The following is a 23,014-nucleotide window of genomic DNA, read 5'->3' as shown; positions in this document are numbered from 1 at the left end:
GAGTACACAGAAAGGGAGGGTGTATTATGAAGAGAATGAAGGAGAGAAATCTCTGGGAAGGATTGCAGAAAATGAAAATTGAAAAAGGAATGAACAGGACAAGTTGAAGTTCAAAAGAGGAAAGCAAATTTTGCTTTACTGAGAAGAAAAAGAGAAGGGAAGAATTAAATAATCAGATAAAAGCAGGGGGAAAAGGAGCTAATAAGCAAATCTCCAAAGGGAAAGGGGTAACATGGAAAGGAGCACTGGGGGGTGAAGGGAAGAGAACCGGTGGAGATACAGCCTCTTTATTAAAGATTAAACAAATGTTACAAAAGAGACATAGTACTGTGTTTACAGTGGAAGAAGGGGAAAAAGTCCTAACTTGAAAAATTCCTAATATTAGAGATAAATGGAGGAAAATATAAACCTAATTCTTTAAACTTTAAATGCGAATAGACTGAACAATTCAACAAAATAAAAAAAAAAATTAACATATTGGATAAGAAAATAAAACCCTACAATCTGTTGCTTCTAAGAAACATATTTTAAAAAGCAAAGGCTTACATAGAATAAAACTGAGAAATGGGAAAAAAAATTATTATGCATCAAGTGAATCCAACAAATCGGGAATTAGGATTATGCTGTCTGACAAAGCAAAAATAAATATTCAACAAATAAAAAGGGATTAAACAAGAAAGCTACATTATGTTGAAAGGAACCATAGATAATAAACTAGTATCAGTATTAAGTTATATGCTCCAAATGCCTTAGAATCCAAATTCATAAAGGATAAATTAACTGAGCTGCAAGAGTACAACAAAATAATAGTCATATGAGATTACAGTATCCCTCCCTCAGTTTTGGATAAATCTAACAGATAAACAAAGGGGGAAATATAGAACTGAACAATTACTGGAAAAATTTGACACATCTAGTATTTTCTAAATGAGACTGCAAAAGAATACATGTATTTCTCAGCCATACATGGAACTTTTACAAAAAGTAACCACATATTAGGGCATGGGTATTACAAACAAATGTAAACAGGCAGAGATAGTAATTGCATCCTTTATAGATCATCATGCAATAAAATGAGTTACTGGGTCAGGGATTACAAACAAAAGACATAGACCCAAATGGAGATTTAACAACAAAATCCTAAAGAGTGAGTATATCAAAGGACAAATCATAGAAACAATAAATAGCTGCGTGAAAGAAAAGGATAATGATGACACAGCATACCAACATTTCTAGTATGGAATTAAAGCACTCCTCTGGGGAAAAATCATCTCTCTATAAACACACATTTACAAAATGGAAAAATATAGGATTAATGAACTGAATAGACACATAAAAATTAGAAAGCCAACAAATAAACAAATCCAAAATAAGCACAAAAGAGGAGATATAAAAATTAAAGGAAAATAGATAAACTGCAAACCATTAATTTACATGTGATAAATAAAACAAAGTTCGTTCTTTTAAAAGATTAACAAAATTGCCAATAGCTTTAGTTAATCTGATTAAAAAGAGGAAAGAAAATCAAATCAACAAAATAGTAATGAGTAATGAGTAAAAATCACAACAAAATCAGAATAAATAAAAGGAATAATCAAAACCTGTTACGCAAGTCGTATGTTAACAAAGCCATGAACATAAAAGAAACAGAGGAATATCTTCAAAAATATAAAATACCCAAACTGAAGAAGATCAGATAGAGATCTTAAATAACCCAACTTAGAAAAGAAAAGAAAACTAACTGTAAAGGAACTGTAGGGGAAAAAATTCCTGGTCATGATGAATTCACCAGAGAACTCTAGAAAACTTTTAAAGAACAATTAGTACCCATCTCATAAAAATTATTCTCAAAATCTGAGAAAGAAATCCCCCTACCAGAATCCTTTTGTGAGACAGATATAATCCTATTACCTAAACTAAGAAGGGCAAAATATGAAAGGAAAACTATAGGCCAATATCATTAATGATGACTGATTAAAAAATTTTTGACAAAATCCCATCAAAACAGACTACAAAAGAAATCCTTGAAGTGTTCAAGTCTACCCAAGAAATCATTCATTATGACCACGTTGGAATTATACCAGGTATGCAAGGATGGCTCAGCATTAGGAAAACAACCAACATCTAACTATCAAAAAATTTAAAATTTTAAATAATATCCTGTCAAAAAGACTACAGGGATTTATTCAAGAAATCTTGGATTTATACTTGGGATATAAGAATTGTTCACTGTTAGAAAAATTAACAGTCATATTGAAAGCTTTAACCAGTTCTCTGGGGTCAAAAGATCATATTCCCAAATCAGCTGCTGTTTTCACCCTTCTCCCATTCAATTTATATACAGGCTCCACAACTCCCATGTCTTTAGATCAGAAGGAAGATATTATTCAAGGATCATCTTCCTCACCCCTAGAGCCTGATATAATTGCAGAAGGGCCAAAGTCTACATGATTTAGTCACCCAACTCATTCATTCTCTCTATTCTGCTTATTATACAGTCAAAATGGGATGCTTTTTGTCTTAAGCCCTTGGGGAACCAAGTTGAAGAATTTCCTCAACATGAATCCTACCAAAAGGTGCAACACATTTTCTTTCCTTCCACCAAAGTTGTCACTCATCTTTTGCTATCTTGTGGGACAGCATGTCTTTAGAGTAAGTCTTTACATAGCTGACAGGACTTGGGGCATAGGTATTAATTTATTCCCTGCTTAACAGGTACTGGTCCCTTCCTCTGCTTCTCTTGCCACCCTTGTCTTTTCCCCTCTTCTCCTTGGCCATGTCTTTTGACCTTATCTCTATCCCTGCTCTTTCCACAGTCCTTCCCCTGTTCTTATTGGTTTCAGTCAACAAAAAGAATGACTGGTAGGCAGGTAAAGAGAAGAAAGAGGCAAAGAATCCCCACTTAGTGACTCATCTGTAAACTCAGAGAGATTCTATAGATAGCTCCCCAAACAACCATACCACCCTCTTCCTGTGCCCTTTGAACAAGATTTCTATGTATTCTCTTCCAAGTCATATGCCTTGAATGGAGCAGGGGAACATCAAGATATCACCCACTTATTCTGAACCACATCTCAAAACATCTGGCTCTTTCCCTCTATTCCCCTTCTCCAGATCCCTATGGTCCAAGTTTGAGTTTGAGGGTTTGAGAATGCCAAGAAAACCAAAAAGTACTATACCAAGGTGTCTCATGAGAGCACTCTGTGGGACAGACTAGTACCAAAGGAGTCTAATACAGGTAACTATTGCTACTAAATTCACCTCCTACGTGGTTATCTAGGCTTGATTTTGCCCATGGCCATTTTAATCATAGTGACATCAACTCCCATGATGAATTGTATTATTGTTTTTTCCTGTAGAAGCTTATTATAATGTTAATAATGTTTTTATAAGTTTCCATTTTTAATGTTAATTTTCCTTCAATCAAACAAATATTTATTGGGTACCTGCTATGTGCTAGACACTGTGTTAGGTTTTGGGGATACAGGAAAATGAAATAATCCCCACTCAAAATAAGTTTACAAAAAGATATACCTACTTAGAGGATTCCATTCAACTGACCTATAATTTAATGTCAAAATTCAGACTTTCTCACTATTCCTCTGACCACATCCCTTTCTTCTCACAGCATTCTCAACTCCATCTTTTTCCAACCCACAACTCTCAATTCTTGTTCTGCCTATACGTGTTTTTAGCCTAATTTTTAATACTGCACACAAATCTGTCTTTCTCTAATTTGATTTTCCCTAGTTCCCTCTCTTTCTTTTACCTTCCCACTTCTACACCACAAGTTTCTCACCTATTTCCAAAACAATTATGCCATCTACAGTGTCTCCAATTTTTTTAAAAATATGCTCTGTCTCCACATTTTCCATGATGCAGGTTGAAGATGGGTTATAATAATTGCTAGTGTAACTCAGGATCAGATGAAGAGGCAAATTTCAACCTTTTCTTGATCCCTTTTCCGTATCCCTGCAGGTGTTGTTCCCAACTGTCTGATGCTTTATTTCTATAGAGGAATTGGGAGTCCAGGCTCCTCTTTTAGCTCAACTGGGTCCTGTGCCTCAGGCAGGGCAAGGAGGAAAAAGGAAACAGAAAATTCAGTGAGACAAGGAATAGAATCTTCTTTTCTATGGACCCTGGTTTCTTGGTGTTCTGGAGTGCTGGGTACCATAGAAACAAAGAACCCTACAGGAGTCCTTGAGGCAGGGATGATTTACAAATGGTGAAATGGGTGGAGAACTTCCTAAGTTCTGGATTCCAAATTCAGTTGTTATTGTTCAGTTGTTTTCAGTCACGTCTGACTCTTTTTGACTCCATTTGGGGTTTCCTTGGCAAAGATACTGGAGTGGTTTGCATTTCCTTCATTTTACAGATAAAGGAAACTGAGGCAAATGGGGTTAAGTGACTTGCCCAGGGTCATATAACTAGTGTCTGAGGCCAGATCTGAACTCATGAAGATGAGTCTTCCAGAATCCAAGCCCAGTTCTCTATTCACCATGCCACCTGGCTGCCCCTATTCTCCTTCTGATGGGGTTCAGACTCTGGGAGCCTCCTTAAGCTCCCCTTGAATCTTCCCACTTAATCTGGCCTTTCTTACTCAAATCTAATCTTCCCATTTGTTCAGTCAGTCTCAGGAAGCCCATGGGCTTTTCTTTATCACTGTGCTCAGGTCTCTGTGACACCTCCCATTCTTGATCCCATTAAAACCCCATTCTCCAGGCTGCTGACCATTCCTATCAAGATCTATATTCATTCCCATACCGCCCCTATCAAGATCTCTGAATTGCCCCACCTGCTTCCCACCCACCCCTCCATTTTCTGATATCTCCTGATTGCCTCCAGCTGTTTCCAACCCTTGACCTCCTTGGACTTCTCCTCAAGACCCTCTCTAAACCCCTCCTCCCATCACCCTAGACTACCAAACCACCCCCAGATCCCTCCTATAGTCTTTTCTGTATTTAAGTTCCATCTTGCCTCCATGAAGGTGCTCAGATTCAATCCAACTCAGACTCTGTCTAGCTGGGATTCTATCTAGCCTGCTTGTGAATACAAACATTACAAATGTTTAGGCTCCTTAAGAGCCAACCCAAGATAGCGAATCTTTAATAAACTTTGTTTTTCTTTGGCTTTAAGAAGGCTTGAGTTGAATTCATTCGAGCAGGATCCGGTGTGTCAGTATTTCAGGGTCCCCAGCACCCCTAAACCTCGTCACTTCTGTCCCATCCTTTATTCCTAATTCCTTCCTATCTTCCTAAAGCTCATCTCTCCTGTACTCAATATAACATCATCACACTAAACTTTATATGGGTAAATTAGAAGTACTTAATTTGGTTGACATGGATTGATAATAAAAGATAAATTACAATGGGGTTAGGTATTGTAGAGCTATTGGATCCCTAATGCATATATTTTTAGAAATCTGCCAAAAATTCTGGACTAATTGCCCTTCTATGTATAAAACCCTGTCCTAAGTTCTGTGGGGGAGAAAGGATGTCTGATATCTATGTTCTGGAAGTTCTAGACTAATCAGCAAAGCTAGTCAACACACAAGAAAAAAAACTGATTTTAATGAATATTTCCTATCTCAGGGATAGAGGAAATACAGAAAATACAGAGTTTAATTCAATAAAAATTCCTCTCAAGTAGTTAATGATTAAAGGTAGACAAAATTGATATGGACAAGGTATGCTCACTACTGCTAGGGTCTTAAGGCTTGCTTAGCATAATAAACATGAACTGATATAAACAATCCAGTATGACAGCATGCAATTTGTCGAAGTCTGTTGGCCTTTTGTGCCCCGTTTTTTCAGGATCCATGTTTCCCAGAATCCTGGGAGTCATTGAATGGCTTCAGACCTTTAGAAACCTCCTTCCCAGAGATTCTTGGTTAGCTAGTACGGTAGCTTTGGTTGCTCTGGCTGTTCCACAAACAAGATACTCTATCTCTCAGCTCCAGGCATTTGCTTTGTTCCCATGCCTGGAAAGTTCTCCCTTATGGGCTTTGACTACTGACTTCCCTAGCTTCCTTTAAGTCCCAATTAAAATCTCACCTTCTACAGGAAATCTTCCCTAACCCATCTTAGTTCTAGTGCTTTCCCTCTTTTAATTATTTCCTATTTATTCTATATATAACATACTTATTTGCATGTTGTCTCCCATTAAATTGCAAGCTCCTTGAGAGCAGGAACTATCTTTTGCTTCTTTGTATATCCCCAGTGCTTAGCCATAGTGCTTGGCACATAGTAGGCATGCAATAAATGTTTACTGATTGATTGATTAAGCCTAGGGTACCTTCTGTTAATTCTACTGTCTTCCCTGTGTTATTTCCAATTTATCTTGGATATCTCTTTTTTATACATAGTAGTTTACATGTTATCTTCTCCATTAGACTGTGAGCTCTTTGAGAGCAGAGACTGTCTTTTGTTTGTATCCCCAGCACTTGGCGTAGTGCTTGGCACACAGAAGATATTTAATAAATGTTTACTGATTGATTGACTGTATAGGGACCACCTATTCAGATGCATTTTCCCAAAGACTAGAGAGTGGGATTTGAATAAAGAATAAAGAAAGGTGGTAGAGGGGCTTAGTGAATAGTACCTGAATTAATAGATCTATTAGTTAACGTAGCTATATTAACAAAGATCTTTAAGTTAAAAGAATAGCAGTAGAGATGCTCTTATAATTCACACAAGACAAGAAGAGGGGCAGAAATTAACGAAGAAATATTCCTAGGTGTTAGGAATGCAAAGACATTTCTTCAATTTCCAGTTCTTGGCCACCACAAAAAGAGCTGGAAGTCGAGAGGATGTCCATCAATTGGGGAAAGACTGAACAAGTTGTGGTATATGAATGTAATGGAATACTATCATGCTATAAGAAATGATGAGCAGGTGGACTTCAGAAAAACCTGGAAAGATGTATGATCTGATGCTGATTGAAATGAACAGAACCAGGAGAACATTCTACACAGTAACAGCCATAGTGTGCGAGCACTGTTTCTGATAGACTGAGCCCTTCATAGCAATGCAAGGACTTAAAACATTCCCAAAGGACTCTTGAGGCAAAATGCCATCCACATCCATAGAAAGAACTATGGAATCAGAATGAAGAATGAAGCAGACTATTTTCTCTTGTGTCATGTTTTTTTTTTTTTTTCTCATGGTTTCTCCTATTTGTTTTAATTCTTCTATGCAACGAGACTAATGTGAAAATGTGTTTAATAAGAATGTACATGTAGAAACCATATAAGATTGCATGCCATCTTGGGGAGGGAGGGGAAGAAAATTTAAGACATATGGAAGTGATTGTTGAAAATTGAAAACAAATAAATTAATTAACTAATAAATAATTAAATACATAAAAAAGAATGCAAAGACAAAAAATGAAAGTTCTTACTCTTAAAAAGTTTACCTTATATTGGGGGAAACAACATATACTCTCAAATATGCAAATGAATCTGTGAGCTCATTGATCTGGGTGTTGTTGCCAGTACTAACACAGATTACAACATATTCAAGTCTGCATGTCGTGTGCTACTCTTGCCTATTTCCTTCCATAAATTCACTCCAGGGGGCTTCCTTGCTGCCTTGTCTTGATGTGAGGATACTAATACTTGTATTGTCTTACTGTCAGCCTTCACCCTCTGTTATGTGACCAGTCCATCTTTTCTTCCTATCAACATTTTCTCCACCTTAGTTATATGTTGTAGCTCTGCTATCATGCACCTCCCTGTTGCCATCTGTGGGATATTCATTTTCAGTTCTTTGGAGATTGTTGTCATATATCTGTAGCCAACAGCATTGGAAGAATATTGACATTAAATAGGTGAGCATTAACTTTAGGGAAAAGTTTGGAGTCAACAGAGATTTGCAATTTCCTAAAAGCAATCCAGAAATCCTTCTGTATATTTCTTGGTCCAACTCATTGTCTATTTGTATAGTCTATCTCAAAAATGCATGCTGATGGGAAAGCTGTATAAGTTGTATATTCAACTGTATGTCATAATATAGGCAATAGTCTTTAAAAAACTCTACTTGATCTTTCCTGTGCAGATGGACAGATGAAACCTCTTTTGAGTGATAATGGATCTCTTCTAGGAGACTCTACAAAATTTTGGGGTTTAATGCAACCACCACAGAGGTATATGGAAACAGGAGCATCTGGAAGACGTTACCAACTATATGGAATTCTCATCAGCTCAGACTCTGTGATGGATTTCCTTCACCAAAGTAGCAAACACTTTTGCCAAGCAAACATATCCCTATTTATGTGTCCCCTGATATTTATGATTAGTATCATTTAATAGAATTATTTGTCTTTCAAGGAATTTTGAATGATTTTGATGTATGGATAGAAGACATATGTTAGAACAGTTACTCCAAGGCAGCATTTTGCTCTACTGAATAAAATGTTTTTCATAATCTACAACAATAGGCACAGTGGGACCTTACATTCTCTAAGCCAATTGTCAGGTGATCTATGGTAGAATATCACTTGTGAAAGCCATCTTGTTTCCTATTAATATCTTGGGTGAGGGGGTCCTCAATTTATGTATCTTTTTTTGTGTAAAAGAGAAAGTAAGCAATATAGATAAAAGGTTGCTGATGCTCTATGGACTCAGTATATAAATATATACATAAGGTCTGAGGTCTTTGGTGTTTCCTTCTTTCAGATACATGATGAATTTTCAATGACCTCATAATTCAGTTACTTTTGGTACAGATATGTACTATATATACTTACTGTTTTACTTTCCCAACCCTTGTGATACTGATTGTCAGTTGACTAAAAGGAAACACTTTCCTCTCTAATCTTCACTTCCTCTTGGTGTCATATATCTCAATTCTACACCTGTTCATGTCCCTCTCTATTGTGCTCCTTGGAGTTCCCATTTCACCAATCTCTTCATTTTCATCTCTTCTTCTCATGTTCCTTTCATCTTCTGGCATTAATGGAATCATAGGCCTCTCTGAATGACACTGTATTGCTGGTCATTCTCTATACTACTGACTGCAGCTTCTCTCATACCCTCTGAAACATAGTCCTGGAAGCTGGAATACTCTTTGCATCCCACTACCACTACTAGACATTTTCTTTGGTGTTTTTACTCAGCAACCTCTCTTAATTTGAGGTTCATGCTGACAAAATTTAGGGCAGTATGGTGGATAGAGAACTGCGCTTGGAAACTGGAAGACTCCTCTTCATGAATTCTAATCTGGCCTTAGACATTTGCTAGCTGTGTGACTTTGGGCAAATCATTTCATCCTGCTTGCCTCAATTTCCTCATCTGCAAAATGAGCTGGAGAAGGAAACGGTAAACTACTCCAGTATCTTTGCCAAGAAAACCCCCAAATGGGGTCATGAAGAGTTAAATGTAACTGAAATGACTAAACAACGCTACCACCACCAACTACCCAAATTTATCACCCAATCTATATCCTTATGGCAGTTAATTGCCTCTCCCTTCTCAAGAAGTTCAGTTTTGGTCTCACAATCTTCCTTTCCATTCCAGCTCCTACCCTTATACTAAAAGATTTTAACATATACATTGATGTTCCCTCAGATACTAACTTATTAATTCTCAAATCTCAACTTCCATGACATACTCCAACTTAGACACAAAATGCAGTACTTCCATTTTTTAAATCTTAAAATCTACAGATTTTTTCATGTCCCTGGTCAAAAACTTTTGAAAGTCTACTTCTCCTAAACCTATTCTTAGTCCTCCACCAGGATCTCCAATTCTTCCACCCCTTAGTACAATCCCATATCATACCCCTGCTCTGCTATAACTCTTCCCTTTCTACTTTTAACCCTTTGGTTAACCAGTTTAACTCTAAAGTTTCCTTTACTCTTGAATCCTTTGCTCCTCTACTCTAATGAGCAAATCACAATCCTGGATTGGTCAAACCATCTTCACTTCTTTCCACTCAAATGCTACTGACTGAATCCATTTCAAATCTATAGCTAACATTTATATAGCACCTACTATGTGCCAGGCATCCATCATCCTTTGCCATGAGATGTTTTATATTCTAATACAGTGCTGCCTTTGGCCAACTTCTCTTTCCACTTGTCAAATAAGACAAGCGTTTGCTGACTAAAGGGCTTTTAAGACTTTTTTTGTCTCCTTGTTATTATATAAACTCCTGCATTAAATGATAATTTTTGCCTGCCATCTTTTAATTTATCAATCATGTTAATTTATTAATTACTTTTAAAATAGTTCAGGATTGAATTGTTTCCGTTATATGCCATATCTTTTCCTCATTATTACTTTTCTTTCTAGCTTTGGATCTTTGCTCTAACAAGTCAGTGGTCTGACATACAGCTGATTAAGAGATGCTTTCCACATTAAGGGTGAGCTTTTTCCTGGGTGTTAAAATATAACCAATTTAATTTTTGTGATGTTATTCAGTGTTCAAGTCCAGTACCTAGCAATTATCTTCTTGAAGAAAATATTCATAATATAAAGTTGTGAGACTTCCATGTGGTCTATAAATTATTGGTTTCTCTCGTTCCTTCTTTCTGACCTGTGTTCCAATGTATTTTTCACCATCCTCACCCATTCCCACCTTTGCCTTGAAGTCATCAACTATCCAAATACATAGTGATTTAACCTGGAGGCTCTTACTGAGTCCTTGGTAGAGTTTCTCTCCCTCCTTGCCCCTCCCCTCACCACTATCCTCTGTAAACAATGTTGATGCAAAAGTAGCATTTATTTTTAAGTGGTATTCTTTATGCAAGCCTTATTATGATCATTCCATACAAAATGATCACATATCTCAATAAAGTAGTTGTTGCATTTTGGTATAATAGAGAACCTACTTTGCCCTTGCTTCAACAAGGGGAACCATTTAATTACAATGTCCTTCTTCTCTCTGGACTTGTTTATAGTGAGAATGTCAGGAATTATATGACATAATTCAGCTCCTCTCTCAGGATATAAATATATTTAATACATAGTTCTTGTTCAGTTGTGTTTAAGTCTTCATGACCCCATTTTGGGTTCTCGTGCCAAAGACACTGGAATGGTTTGCCATTTCTTTCTCCAGCTCATTTTACAGATAAGGATACTGAGGTAAACAGGGCTAAGTAATTTTTCCAGGGTCACACATGTAGTAAGTTTCTAAGGTCAGATTTAAAATCAGGAAGAGTCTTTCTGATTTAAGATCTGGCACTCTGCTTCACCACCTAGAGGCCCATACAATATATAAGTATACATAAAACATATACAGAGTAGATACAGGGTAATTTCAGCAAGATGGAAAAGAGGCACAAGCAGGAGGAGGGGATAAGGAAAGACCTCATAAAGGAGATAGCACTTGAGGTAAGCTGTGAAGGAACTGAAGGATTCTAAGAGGCAGGGAGGGGAGAAAAGAGGAACGTACTCTAGACCTGTGAAAAATTATGAAGACTACTGGTTTGGGTTAGGGGGGCAGGGGTAAGATGAGTTCTGTTTTGGACATGTTGAGTTTGACACGTTTATAGGTCATCCAGTTAGATAAGTCCAATAGGCATGACTGGAGATCAGGACAAGGACCAGGCCTGGGAGTCATTTGCGAAGTAGTCATTGAATCTTCATGGAGGCAGGGGGTAGATTGGACCATTTTCCATGGAATTGGCCTCTTTCTGTTGGAAGTGCCCTAGTTCATCCCTACTACAAACTTTTTGTTTGGTATTTGTAACTTTGAAGGTTTATTGCAATTTACCTCCCCCTTCAAGGGAGGTGAATGTCCTACATGGCTTGATTTGTAGGATCCTATGGCCTGAGACTCTAAAAGGAAATATGTTCTAGAGGAATGGGAAAATACTAGTAATACATTCTGAATTCATTTCAGCGAGGAAGGAAAAGGGACCTTTTCTAAAGAGACAAATGTGGTTACAACGAAATTCATATTTTTAGAAGTACATTACAAGACCAAGGGGCAGGTAACTGAGGACAAACATAAAAGTAGCATATTCCTGTAAAGTCCACTACGAATTGAAACTTGAAATAATGAGGCTAACAAAAGAACTTTTTTTTTTTAACCTGTTAGGAGAAAGAGGAAGATCAAGGCAGGGACAGGACCCCTCCTTGGGATGATGATAAATTATGGGCAGAAGGTAGAACTATTTCCTTTCTCATACCTATTTTGTCAAGAAAAGAGATCCTTAGACTTGTAAGGATAGGTCAAATAGAAACCTGAGATAATTAGGGTGAGGGGACAGGGGGAAGATAATGCTGGGATGACATATGAATGTGGAAAGCCCTCCTGACCACCTTCATCAGGCTCATCTTGCACACTAATCCATCCCTCTCCCCTTTCAGATTCCCTTTTGCAGCCTAGAATGTAGGCTTTTTGAGTGCATAGATTGCCTTTTTGCTTGCATTTGTACACAAGCAAGCCAGGTACAGTGCCTGGCACATAGCAAGGCTTGCTTGCTTCCTTCCTGTATTTGAGTTTATCTCTGCTCCTGGCCACTTGCAAGGCCTTTCGTGGTAAGTTCAAGGAGTGTTTCTCTTATCACTGTGATGAACAATGCTGCAAAATGGTACACTCTATCTGAACACTCCTTGGTCTACCCCTACCTCTCCTTATAAGGAATATTGTTTTCATGTACATAGAAACCATTTGTAATTCAGCCTAATTGCCATCCATTTATCTTCATTTTATACTATATGAAGTATATATAAATATGTATATTTATACAGACCTATGCTAAATGTGAAATGGCACCCAAGAAAGCCTATTTGACTCAACAGACTTTTCCATGAACCACGTGGTCGTTCTGTCTGCCATGATGTATGGCAGACAGGACAACAATGTTTTTATCTGACCTGTAGCCTAAAATTGTGAGATGCGAGATACAACCCAATTGCGTTATCTCATCCATGTTTCTCTCCATATTACGTCCAAAGGAAAGTTTCAGAGAGAATTTGTCTATTTCTTTGCTGAAACCTAGGGATTTCATAGCTACATTGTTTCTCCAGTCAATCAACTTCAAAACATTGGATACAAATACAAAGATGGAAGAAAACCACAGTCTGACTTTTTCAAATGCCAGGTGAACCTCAAAAAAAATCACGACGGTTTGCTGAGGGCATTCCGGTAAGACAGAGTACAAGTTAAAACTCATATGCAGTTGGGGGTGGGTTGGGGGAATAAATTATTTTTTAAAAATTTAAATAATAAATGAAAAAAAACAATTAAAAATTAATAAATAAATAAAACGTAAATAAAATATTTATTTTATTTTTTTAAAAGCTAGTAAACTCCTGCTCTAGGTCTGGGAAGTTTTTACTTGGCCCCACTCTTGCAATTAAGGAGACTCAGGGAGGGGGCCGTGCGCGCCATCTAGTCCAACTCGTCATTTTACAGATGTGGAAACTGAGGCGCAGGGAGGAAAAGTGAGGTCTTGTGACTCCAGCTTCGGAGCCCTCTCGAGCTGAGGGGGGGGCACCAACGGGAAAACCGGGTCTCGGGGATCCCCAAAGGAAACGAGGCGATCCTAATCCCCTTCCTTCTTCAGGCGGCTGCGGCGGCTGGAGCGGATTTCAGCCGAACTTGCTCTCCCCACGCACGCGCAGACGCTCAGCACAGCCCCCACCCCGGCTCCTTTCCCTCCCGGGCTCTGTGTGCTCCTCCGCCGCCAATGCCCGGCCGTGGCCACCGCCTCCGCCGCCGCCGCCGCCGCTGCCACCGCCGAGGAAAGCTTCCGGTGCGCCGGAGGTGGTTCCGGTTCGCAGCGGTTCCCGGGTTCTGTGTTCGGCTCCCGGCCGGAAACCCCCTCGCGTGGCGCCCGGTTCCGGTTCGGTGAGTGGCGGCTGGAAGCGGGAGGGGGAGCCAAGGGAAGCCGGGGCCCAGAGGCCGAGCCGGGCTCGAGTCCAGACAAACCTGACTGAAGTGGGGCTGGGCGGAGGAGGCAGCGGCTCGGCACCCCTCCTCCCTCGGGACTTGCCTCTTTCTCACCCACCCCCTCCCCGCTCCCGGAACCCCCTCCCCCTTTTCTCCCCGGCAGCCGTTAATCCCTAAGGCCGGGGGAGGGGAGCGCGTCTCTACCCGCCGTCCTTCCGGGGGAGCCCAGCCGGCGCTTCGCGCCTGAGGCTGCCCTCAGGACCTACGCCGCCTGGGGCAGACCTCGGGATGGGTACAGCCTAGGTGCGAGAGGAAGAGCTCGGTCTTCCCGGGTGGCGGGAGCGGGCCGGGGGTTGGCTTGGATCGAGGTGGGGGGCAGCCTCCCTGGGACCTGGACGGAGGCCGCTCCGGAGCATCTCGTCCCCTCCTTGATCCGGCCTCTGCACCCCCTCTGGCTCCCGAAAGCAGCCCCGGCTGTCACCGGGTCCGCACCTCCCCGGCCGCCGGCCCCCTCCCCTTTGTTTGCTCACCTGGTTCATTCCTCCAGGAGCTGTCACACTCACTCCCTTGAAGTCCCCGACCGTGCGCGACACTGGAGAGATGCCCGGTTTCTTGGGACTTGAGCAGCAGGATGCCTATTTATCAGTGGCTGTGCAGTGTATTCAGTATCTTCCTGTGCAATAACTTACACCCCTTTTATCACTTCCAAAACAGCCTTTGCGTCGTCTTTAGCCCCCTTTATAAGAACATCCGCCGTGCAGATCATTTTAAAAGTTAGGTACAGAGCCTGGAATTCTCTCCTTTCTCCTCTACACCTCCTGGCCTCCTAGGCTTCAAGTTCCAGCTAACACCTGCTTTCCACAGGAACACTGTACGGATCCCCCGTGTTGCTGGCGTCTTCCCTCTCTCTGTTAATTATCTCCACGTTATCCTGCCTTTATCGCTGAAATAGAACTGTTTGTATATTGTCTCCCCCTCACACTCTTGAACTGCTTTGGAAGAGGGGACTTTTGTCTTGTATCCCCAGCGCTTAAAAGCACATTGCCTGGCTCATAGTAGGCATTTAATGCTTGTTAACTAACTGGGGAGCCTTTCTAGGCCATGAGCTAGTTAGTTGGTTGAAGGAGCAAGATCACTGGTTGAATGGATTCTAGAACTTTCCACCTCTTAAAAATTTGCATCACATGAGAACTTTGAAATATAAATTATCTTGCATTGCATGTCCTAGACCTTCTCCCTTTTTTTTTCTCTCCTTAATACCTCTTGCTGTTCTATTCTTTGGGATGGGGAGGAATGATGGTAAATTCTACTCTGAAATCTTGAGACCATCCCTTTCATTGCCTTCGGCTAATTGTAAAACAGGTTTTACTACCACCCATTTGATGATAGCCAAATCTGCTGGGTGGGAATGGAAATTAAAGCATGTTCTACTGCTTCTTATTTTGGGTGATAGAACTGCTGGATATTGCTTTAAAGTTTAAAGTCTTCATCTCTTTTCTGCCCTTTTTCGCTTCTCCTGGCCTTTTCTTGGAAGTAGCAATAATGTTATTTTTTGTATCCTTTTCTTATGGTTTAGGAATCTAGAGACAGTTATAATATCTTTGAAACAGCTTTCCTCCCTTCATCACCTTGATCCCCAGCATTGGAGAAGTAAAATGTCATCCCAGATTCCATAGGAAGTTTATGTTCAACATGTACAAAACTGAATATTAGAGTTAATTATTTTTGGTATGTTTGGTAAAATTTGCATGCAAATCTGTTTGGTCCTGGGATTTTTTCTCATGGCTTTTTCCATTTCTTTTTCTAAGATAAGGATATTTAAGTATTCTGTTTCCATTTAACATGCACAAAATGGAACTTGTTGCTTTTGTCCCTCAATCTGACCTTTCTCCAGACTATTTTATTGAGAACACTATTGACATTGCAATCACACAGATTCATAACTTCAGAATCATCTTTGACTCTTCTCTCTCCCTCTTATCCTATATCTAATCAGTTGCCAAATCTTTTTAATTCTTTGTGCATGACATCTTTCATCTGTTTCCTTCTCTTCGTTCATATGACCACTAGTCTAGCTTAGGCCCTTGTTATTCAGTCATATCTGATTCTTCCTGACAGTATGGTCCTTGGGGTTTTCCTTGGCAAGGATAATGGAGTGGTTTGCTGTTTCCTGATTAAGACAAACAAAAGATTAAGGGTCACACTGAGTCACTTAGTTGCTTCCTAGGCAAACACAGGTTAAGTGACTTACCCAGGGTCACATAGCTAGTAAGTGTCAGGCTAAATGTGAACTCGGGTCTTCCTGACTCCAGACCCTATATGTGCTCTATCCAGGGAGCCTTCCAGCTGCCCCCAGTTTAGGAACCTACTCATCTCTTAATTTGGAGGATTTCAGTAGCCTTCTAATTGATCTCCTTGCTTCCAGATTATCTCCTATGCAATCCATGTTCTCCATAGTTGCTAAAATGTTCTTCCTAAAGTGTAGATGTGACCATGTCTTTCCCTTGTGCAGGAAGCTTCATTGGCCATCTATTGCCTCTAAAATTATGTAAAAATATTTTAGCCTGGCATTTAATACCCTTCACAGTCTTGCTTCAGCTGGTCTTTCCAAATTTATTTCACTTTATCTCTGATTTACTCACCCTACATTTCAGTCAGGCCAGCCTACTTGTTATTCCCTGAGCTTGGCATTCCAACCCCTACTCTTGTGTCTTTGACTTGGTCCTGTATGGAGTGTCCTCTTTCTGCTTCCTTCTTAGAATCCTTAGTTTCCTTTAAAGTTGCACATAAGTCTGCTTTTTGATGAAGCCTTTGTGGATCTCCTACTTATTAGAACTCTCACCTTTGGCATCTAATATTTCCTAGTAGCATATGAGCTCCTTGAGTAATATTTTTTGTTTTGACTTTTCTAACTTGGAGTAACTATGCAGGGTCTTATAGAGCAGGAACATTCATCCCTTACCTTTACTTTACCCAGCCATTTTGGATTTTCCCCGGGTCAATCCTGGGGAGCTCCATCCTCTAATTAGAGGGATTAGGTTCTTTGTTCTTACATTTTTTGACTCTTTAATAAACTCCCATCCAGAGGTTGGTTTTCCAGAGACAGTTTTACTTCTGATTTAGTTTATAGCTAATATCTGAGTCTCCCAAAATTGAAGAGTAAAGAAGTACTCAGTATGTGATATGAATCTAATTTGGGACAGATAGTTTATTCCTATACATAGAGAAAGGCTAAATATAGAACTGTACTGTAAAAAGCACTGTAAAACAATTTAAACAATTCAGTGACATAACTATGGATTACAATCTGCTGGGATGCTGATAGTTAATCCTTATTAAAATATGAAGAAGTTTGAAATGCTGCTAATTATCTATTTTACATGTTACCTTGGCTGAGTCCAGTCAACTTTACTAGTAAAACAGGTCAGGCTCTGTCCCGCTGTTAGTGGTGTCTGATCTCTCCAAGAACACTAGAGTAATTACTAAGAACTCCTCCCCTGATACCACCCTGATCCTGCTACAGTCATAGCCAACCCATTCCAGGATATCCAGTTTGAAATGTCCAATAGGCAGTTGGTGATTGTTTGAAGTTCAGGGAAGGGTCTGGGGCTGGATATATAAATCATGAGTCATAAGTACGAAGATAATAATTAAATCCATGGGAGCTGATGAGGTCATCAAGCCAAAGTATAGAGTAGGGACTATGACAGGGCCTTGTGGAATATATGTAGTTAAGGTGCATGATATGGTGATAAATGGAGAGTGTCATGAAAGCCCTATACCCTGCTTTTGAATGAGTATCTAGAAACAGAGGGTGGTCATTGGTGTTAAATGCAACAAATAGGTCAAGAAGCATGAGGATTGAAACAAGACAATGTGGCAATTAAGAGATCATTGGTAACTTTGGAAAGTAGTTTCCGTTGAGTGGTAAAGTCAGAAGTTAAATTGCAGCTGGTTGAGAAGTGAAAGGGTGGACATAGCAAGTGTAGTGTGACTGAGAAAGGGAGGAGAGATGTAATTCTGAACTCTCAGGAGGATGGTAGGTATAGTTTTCTGAAAGATTAGGGATATGGACAGGTGTGAAGGCAGTATGGAAGGAACTGGCAGTTAGGTCAAAGATTAGAAAACAGATAGTTGAGGTTGGGGTCTGCTGGAGAAGGTGAGGAGGAGTAGTACCAAGGGCTCATGTAGAAGGGCTGGTCTCACCAAAGAGAAGGGCCACTTCAGTGCCATAATGGGAGAAAGGAGAGTGGTAGTAGCCATCTTCTTACTAAGGCATTTCCTCATAGTTTCCAGTGTCATCCTCTGGATAACTCACTAGTAAATAGCATTCTCTGAAACCACCCTTCTTAATATGTGTATGTATATGTTGAGCTTCTACCCCTTACCCCACTTCTGGTTACTTTGTATTTATATGACTTACTATTATATGTATGCAACTTACTGCTTTTTTTCTTCTTTCTTTTCTTTGTAGCAGCATAAACATTCCAGAATACTTGTCATACATATTCAAGAAGAAAGTTAAAAGGTTCCTTTATTTGAGTGAGTTATCATTCTTCTAAAAGGAAACTACTTCACATATGTAAAATAAGGAGAAAGAATCACAGACTTAGAAGGTCTGAACTAAAAAGGACTTCAGATACTACCTTGTTCAACTACCTTATTTAGATAAGAAAATTAGATTTCATAGAGGCTAAATGACTTTCTCAAAGTTGCATACTAGTATGCATGTGGCATTTGAATTTAGATCAATTTAATAATATTATACATCACTTATTGGGGGTGGCCTTTCAGGAAAATCTGAGTTCAAGTCCTGCTTCTGGCACATACTAGCTATGTGACTGTGAGCAAGTCAGTGTCCCATATAATTCCCAGGTAACACTTAAGACTCTTAAGTTATAGATATGTTGCCCATCTGCTTCATTGAAGGTAGTTGTGACACCAGGAATTCCTTATACTAGTGAAATCATAGGTATAACTTGTCTATCTCTTACTTTACAAAATGAAGTCAAACCTGTTATCTTTGGTTGTTTTTGTCATTCTTGCACATCCAGTCACTTGCCCATCTCCTGAATATCTGGAGTGGGTCCTCTCCATTCATAGTCTATCACTCTATCAGACTTTTATCACTTCTTGCATAGAGTGTTATAATAGGCTTCTAAATGTTTTCTTATATCCAGTCTCTGCTCTCTATGCTTTACATGACTTCCAGAATAAAGGTTAAAATGCAGCCACCTTAGTTTGTCATGTAAAGTCCCTTACAAACAGGGAAAAGCTGATCTTTCCAGTCTTAGTCCAAATTATTTTCCTACTTGCACTCCATGTTCTAGCTAAATTGGCCTCCCGCTGTTCCCTAGCCTTGGCCTTTCTTCTCCTACTTCTTATGCCTGTGTACAGGTAGTCTTCATATACTCTGTCTTTACCTCTTACACCTCAGTTTTTTTTCAAGGTTTAACTTAGGTACTGGTAATGCTTAGGTATTGCTATGTAGCCTCTCCTGATCCTACTTAATGTTTCCACCTTGTGTCTTCCCCTTGTGTAATCTCCTTGAAGATGGGAACAATTCCTTTTTTTGGCTTTGTTTTCTTGGAACCTTGTACAGAACTTTGTTTGTAGTAAGCACCTAATAAATCTGCTTTCTTTTTTTTAAAATCATTTTTATTTCATTAAGTATTTCCAAATTAAATGTAAAACTTTTTTTAACAATCATTTTTAAAAATTTTGAGTTCCAAATTCTCTCTCTTCCCCCTCGTTGAGGAGGTAAGCAATTTGATAATGATTGAAGTCATTCAAAATATATTTCCATATTAACTGTGTCGTTTAAGGAAACACAAAATGAAACAATACCAAAAAATAATGAAGTATGCTTCAATCTGCATTCAGAATTCATCAGTTTTCTCTCTGGAGGTAGATGGCATTTTTCATCCTAGGTCTTTGGAATTATCTTGGATTATTGTCTTGATTAGAGTAGCTAAGTCTTTCACAGTTTATCATCCCTATAATATTGCTGTTAGTGTATACAACATTCTCCTGGTTTTGCTCATTTCGCTTTGCATGAGTTCATATAAGTCTTTCAGGTTTTTCTCAATCTGTCCTGCTCATCATTTCTTATAAGCATGATAGTATTTCATCGCAATCATATGCCACAACTTGTTTGGCCATTCCCCAGTTGATGGACATCCCCTCAATTTCTAATTGTTTGCTAACACAAACATAGCTCCTGTAAATATTTTGTAGAAATAGGTTCCTTTCCCTATTCTTTGATATCTTTGGAATGCAGACCTAGTAGTGGTGTTACTAGGTTAAAGGGTATGCACAGTTTTATAGCCCTTTGGACATAGTTCCAAATTGTTCTTCTCCAAAGTGATTGGCCTAGTTCACAACTTCACCGGTAATTTATTAGCATCCAAATTTTTCCATATCCACTCCAGCGTTTATTGTTTTTCTTTTGCTGTCATGTTAGTCAATCTGATAGATAAAAGGTGGTACTTCAGAGTTGTTTCAGTTTGCATTTTTCTAATCAATAGTGATTTAGAGCATTTTTTCACATGACTATAGATAGCTTTTATTTCTTCTTAATATTTCTTGATGTGAATGCCTTGTGTATTCCAGTATTCCTTGGGCTATTTTCTTGACATGATTGTGCCCTCCCTTCCTCTGCAGTTTAGATCATCATACTCCATGTCTGAGACTTCCTTCACACATCTTCCTCTTCTAAGTCCAACTGAGCTGCCATCAACCCCTGGAGGTTTTCTCTGCTCTCCCCTACTTTCCAATTAAAAGTAAGATCTTCCCCTTCAAATTGTCTTATGTTTTTGACTATATCTCTTCTTTGCAATTTTCACATTCTACCCTGTGGCATAATTGTTGGTCTGCATATATATTTGATTGTAAGCTCCGTGACATTGGAGACTATGTTGGGAACTTATTCTTAGCACATGGAGAATCATAAATGTCTGCAGAATTAAATCCACCTATCCGCTCAGATGAAGTATGTCTAAAACTAAAGTCATTATCGTGTCCCATAAGCCAGCCTGTCTCTTTCTCTCTCTCTCATATATCTACATTTCCCTTTTCCTCACCTGTATATCCAGTTAATTGCCAACTCCTGTTGATTCTCCTTTACATGTATTTTACATCCACTCCCTCCTCTCTGTTCCCACTCTGACTGCCTTAGTTCATGTCCTCATCTGTTCCCCCCCTCTGCCACGTGCATTGTCTTTCACTGAGGCCCTTACTTCAAAGCCACATCTTCTGTGAAGCCCTCATTGACTACCTTTCCTTACCACTTCTCCCCCCACAAATGAAAATGATCTATTTTTTTTATTTCCGGTCTTTTTTTATAGTCTTTTATTTTTCCCCCAATTACATGTAAAGATAGTTTTCAGCATTCATTTTTGTAGAATTCTGAGATCCAGAGTTTTCTCTCTCCCACCCTCCCCAAGACAGCAAGCAATCTGATATAGGTTATACATGTCCAGTCATGTTAAACATATTTCCACGTTAGTCATGTTAAGAAGAAGAATCAGAACAAAAAGGAAAAACCATGAGAAAGAAAAACAATAAACAATGAAAGTGAAAATACTATGCTTCAGTCTGCATTCAGACTCCTTAATTCCACATCTCTGGAAGTGATTAGCATTTTCTATCACAAGTCTTTTTGAATTTGATCTGTTCCTTAGAGGCATCATGGTATAGGAGAAAGAGGCTGGAATCAGGAGAGATTTAGGTGCAAATCCTATTTCTGACACTTAGTAGCTTCGTGATCCTGGTGAAAAACTGAGGGTTTTTGTTTCTTTCTATATTTGAATATTTGGTCTCCGCAATCCACTAAGCTTTCTATTCTTTTTTATACTTTTCTTTTTCTTTACTTTCTTGCCTCTTAAAAAGTACTCTATACTAGATGCTTCCAAACAAACCTGTCCCCTTCTAAGCCTGCTGTCATCTTCCTTTCCCAATGCTCCATGGAAATCATTTTATTAAAGATTCAATGACTCTTCTTCATTTTTCATCCTCTTTCACCTCTTTACAACATTTGACCCTTGTTGACCACTTTATCCTCCTTTGGCATCTTTAAAAGTCTGGTTTTTCTCCTCTAACCACTCTTTGCTCTCTCACTGGTTTTTCTTAATCTGTTAAGCTGGACATTTTTTAAGATTCTTTGGCTTAACTTTTTCTCTCTTTACTCTCTCCTTTAGCGATCTTATTTATTCACTCCCATAGCTCCTCTGTGCAGGTGTCTTCCATATTTATATGTTCATCTCCAGTTTCTCCCCAGAAACATTTCTACACAAATGTTCTTGAGATAACCTACATTCACTATATACTAAAAAGATTATATTACTCTATAAAACCATTGGGCAGCTCAGTGACCTGGAATCGGGAAGACCTAAGTTCAGATTTGACCTCAGACACTTACTGGCTGTGTGACTCTGGGCAAGTCACTTAAACCTGTTTGCCTCTGTTTCTTCATTTGTAAAATGAACTGGAGAAGGAAATGGCAAACCACTCCAGTATCTCTGCCAAGAAAACCCCAAATGGGGTCATGGAGAGTTGGACACCACAATGACACCATTCCTGGTTATACTATTTCTGTCAGTTGTACTACCATTAATCAGTTATCTGTGGTTAAAAGCTTTGTTTTCTTTGACTCTTCTATTTCCTTTGCCTTCCACATCCACTTAGTTGCCAGGGTATGCCAGTCTAAGCTATGTAGTGCAGTGGATAGAGTAGACCTGGAGTCAGGAAGATCTGAGTTTGAATCCTGCCTCAGACACTGACAAACTGTGGCTGGGCAAGTCATTTAACCTCCATTCACCTCAGTTTCCTCTACTTTAAAACGAGGATAATAATAGTACCAAACTTGACAGGTTGTTGCAAGGTTCTAATTAGATAACATGTAAAGTGCTTTGCAAATATTAAAGCCAATATAGATGCTAACTCTTATACTCAAAGCTATTACCTTCTTTGTCCTGTTGCCACCCTGTTAATAGCTACCTTCATTACTACGAGCTGGACTTCTGCTATAAACTCCTCCATCATCTTTCCAACCTCTAGTCTCCCTGTATCCCTTCAAAATCATTGTTCACAACCTGTTTAACTTGACAAGTAAGAAAGATTAATATATATTTCTTTTGCACAGATCTGATTTGTCATTTATTGTTTGCCACCCT

At 39.2% G+C, this 23,014-nt stretch overlaps 2 protein-coding genes across 4 annotated transcripts in view; one reads left to right on the top strand and one right to left on the bottom strand.

Moving 5' to 3' along the window:
• The window catches only part of PFKM (phosphofructokinase, muscle), a 56,847-nt gene extending 41,971 nt beyond the window's left edge, over nucleotides 1–14,876 (bottom strand). Inside the window, exon 1 of the mRNA XM_072654507.1 lies at nucleotides 14,372–14,876. The gene's annotated coding sequence lies outside the window, so the exon portion shown is untranslated. The remainder of the gene's footprint in view (nucleotides 1–14,371) is intronic.
• The window catches only part of SENP1 (SUMO specific peptidase 1), a 72,390-nt gene continuing 63,092 nt past the window's right edge, over nucleotides 13,717–23,014 (top strand). Inside the window, exon 1 of one of the 3 annotated variants that reach the window (XM_072654512.1) lies at nucleotides 13,717–13,799. The gene's annotated coding sequence lies outside the window, so the exon portion shown is untranslated. Of the gene's footprint in view, nucleotides 13,800–13,987; nucleotides 14,145–20,601; nucleotides 20,624–23,014 lie in introns of those variants that run through there. The other 2 variants (XM_072654509.1, XM_072654511.1) reach the window with 2 other exon arrangements.

The sequence above is a fragment of the Notamacropus eugenii genome, chromosome 3, assembly GCF_028372415.1.
Source record: "Notamacropus eugenii isolate mMacEug1 chromosome 3, mMacEug1.pri_v2, whole genome shotgun sequence".
In the NCBI taxonomy this organism is placed as follows: domain Eukaryota; kingdom Metazoa; phylum Chordata; class Mammalia; order Diprotodontia; family Macropodidae; genus Notamacropus; species Notamacropus eugenii.
This window is presented reverse-complemented; position numbering and strand designations above follow the sequence as displayed.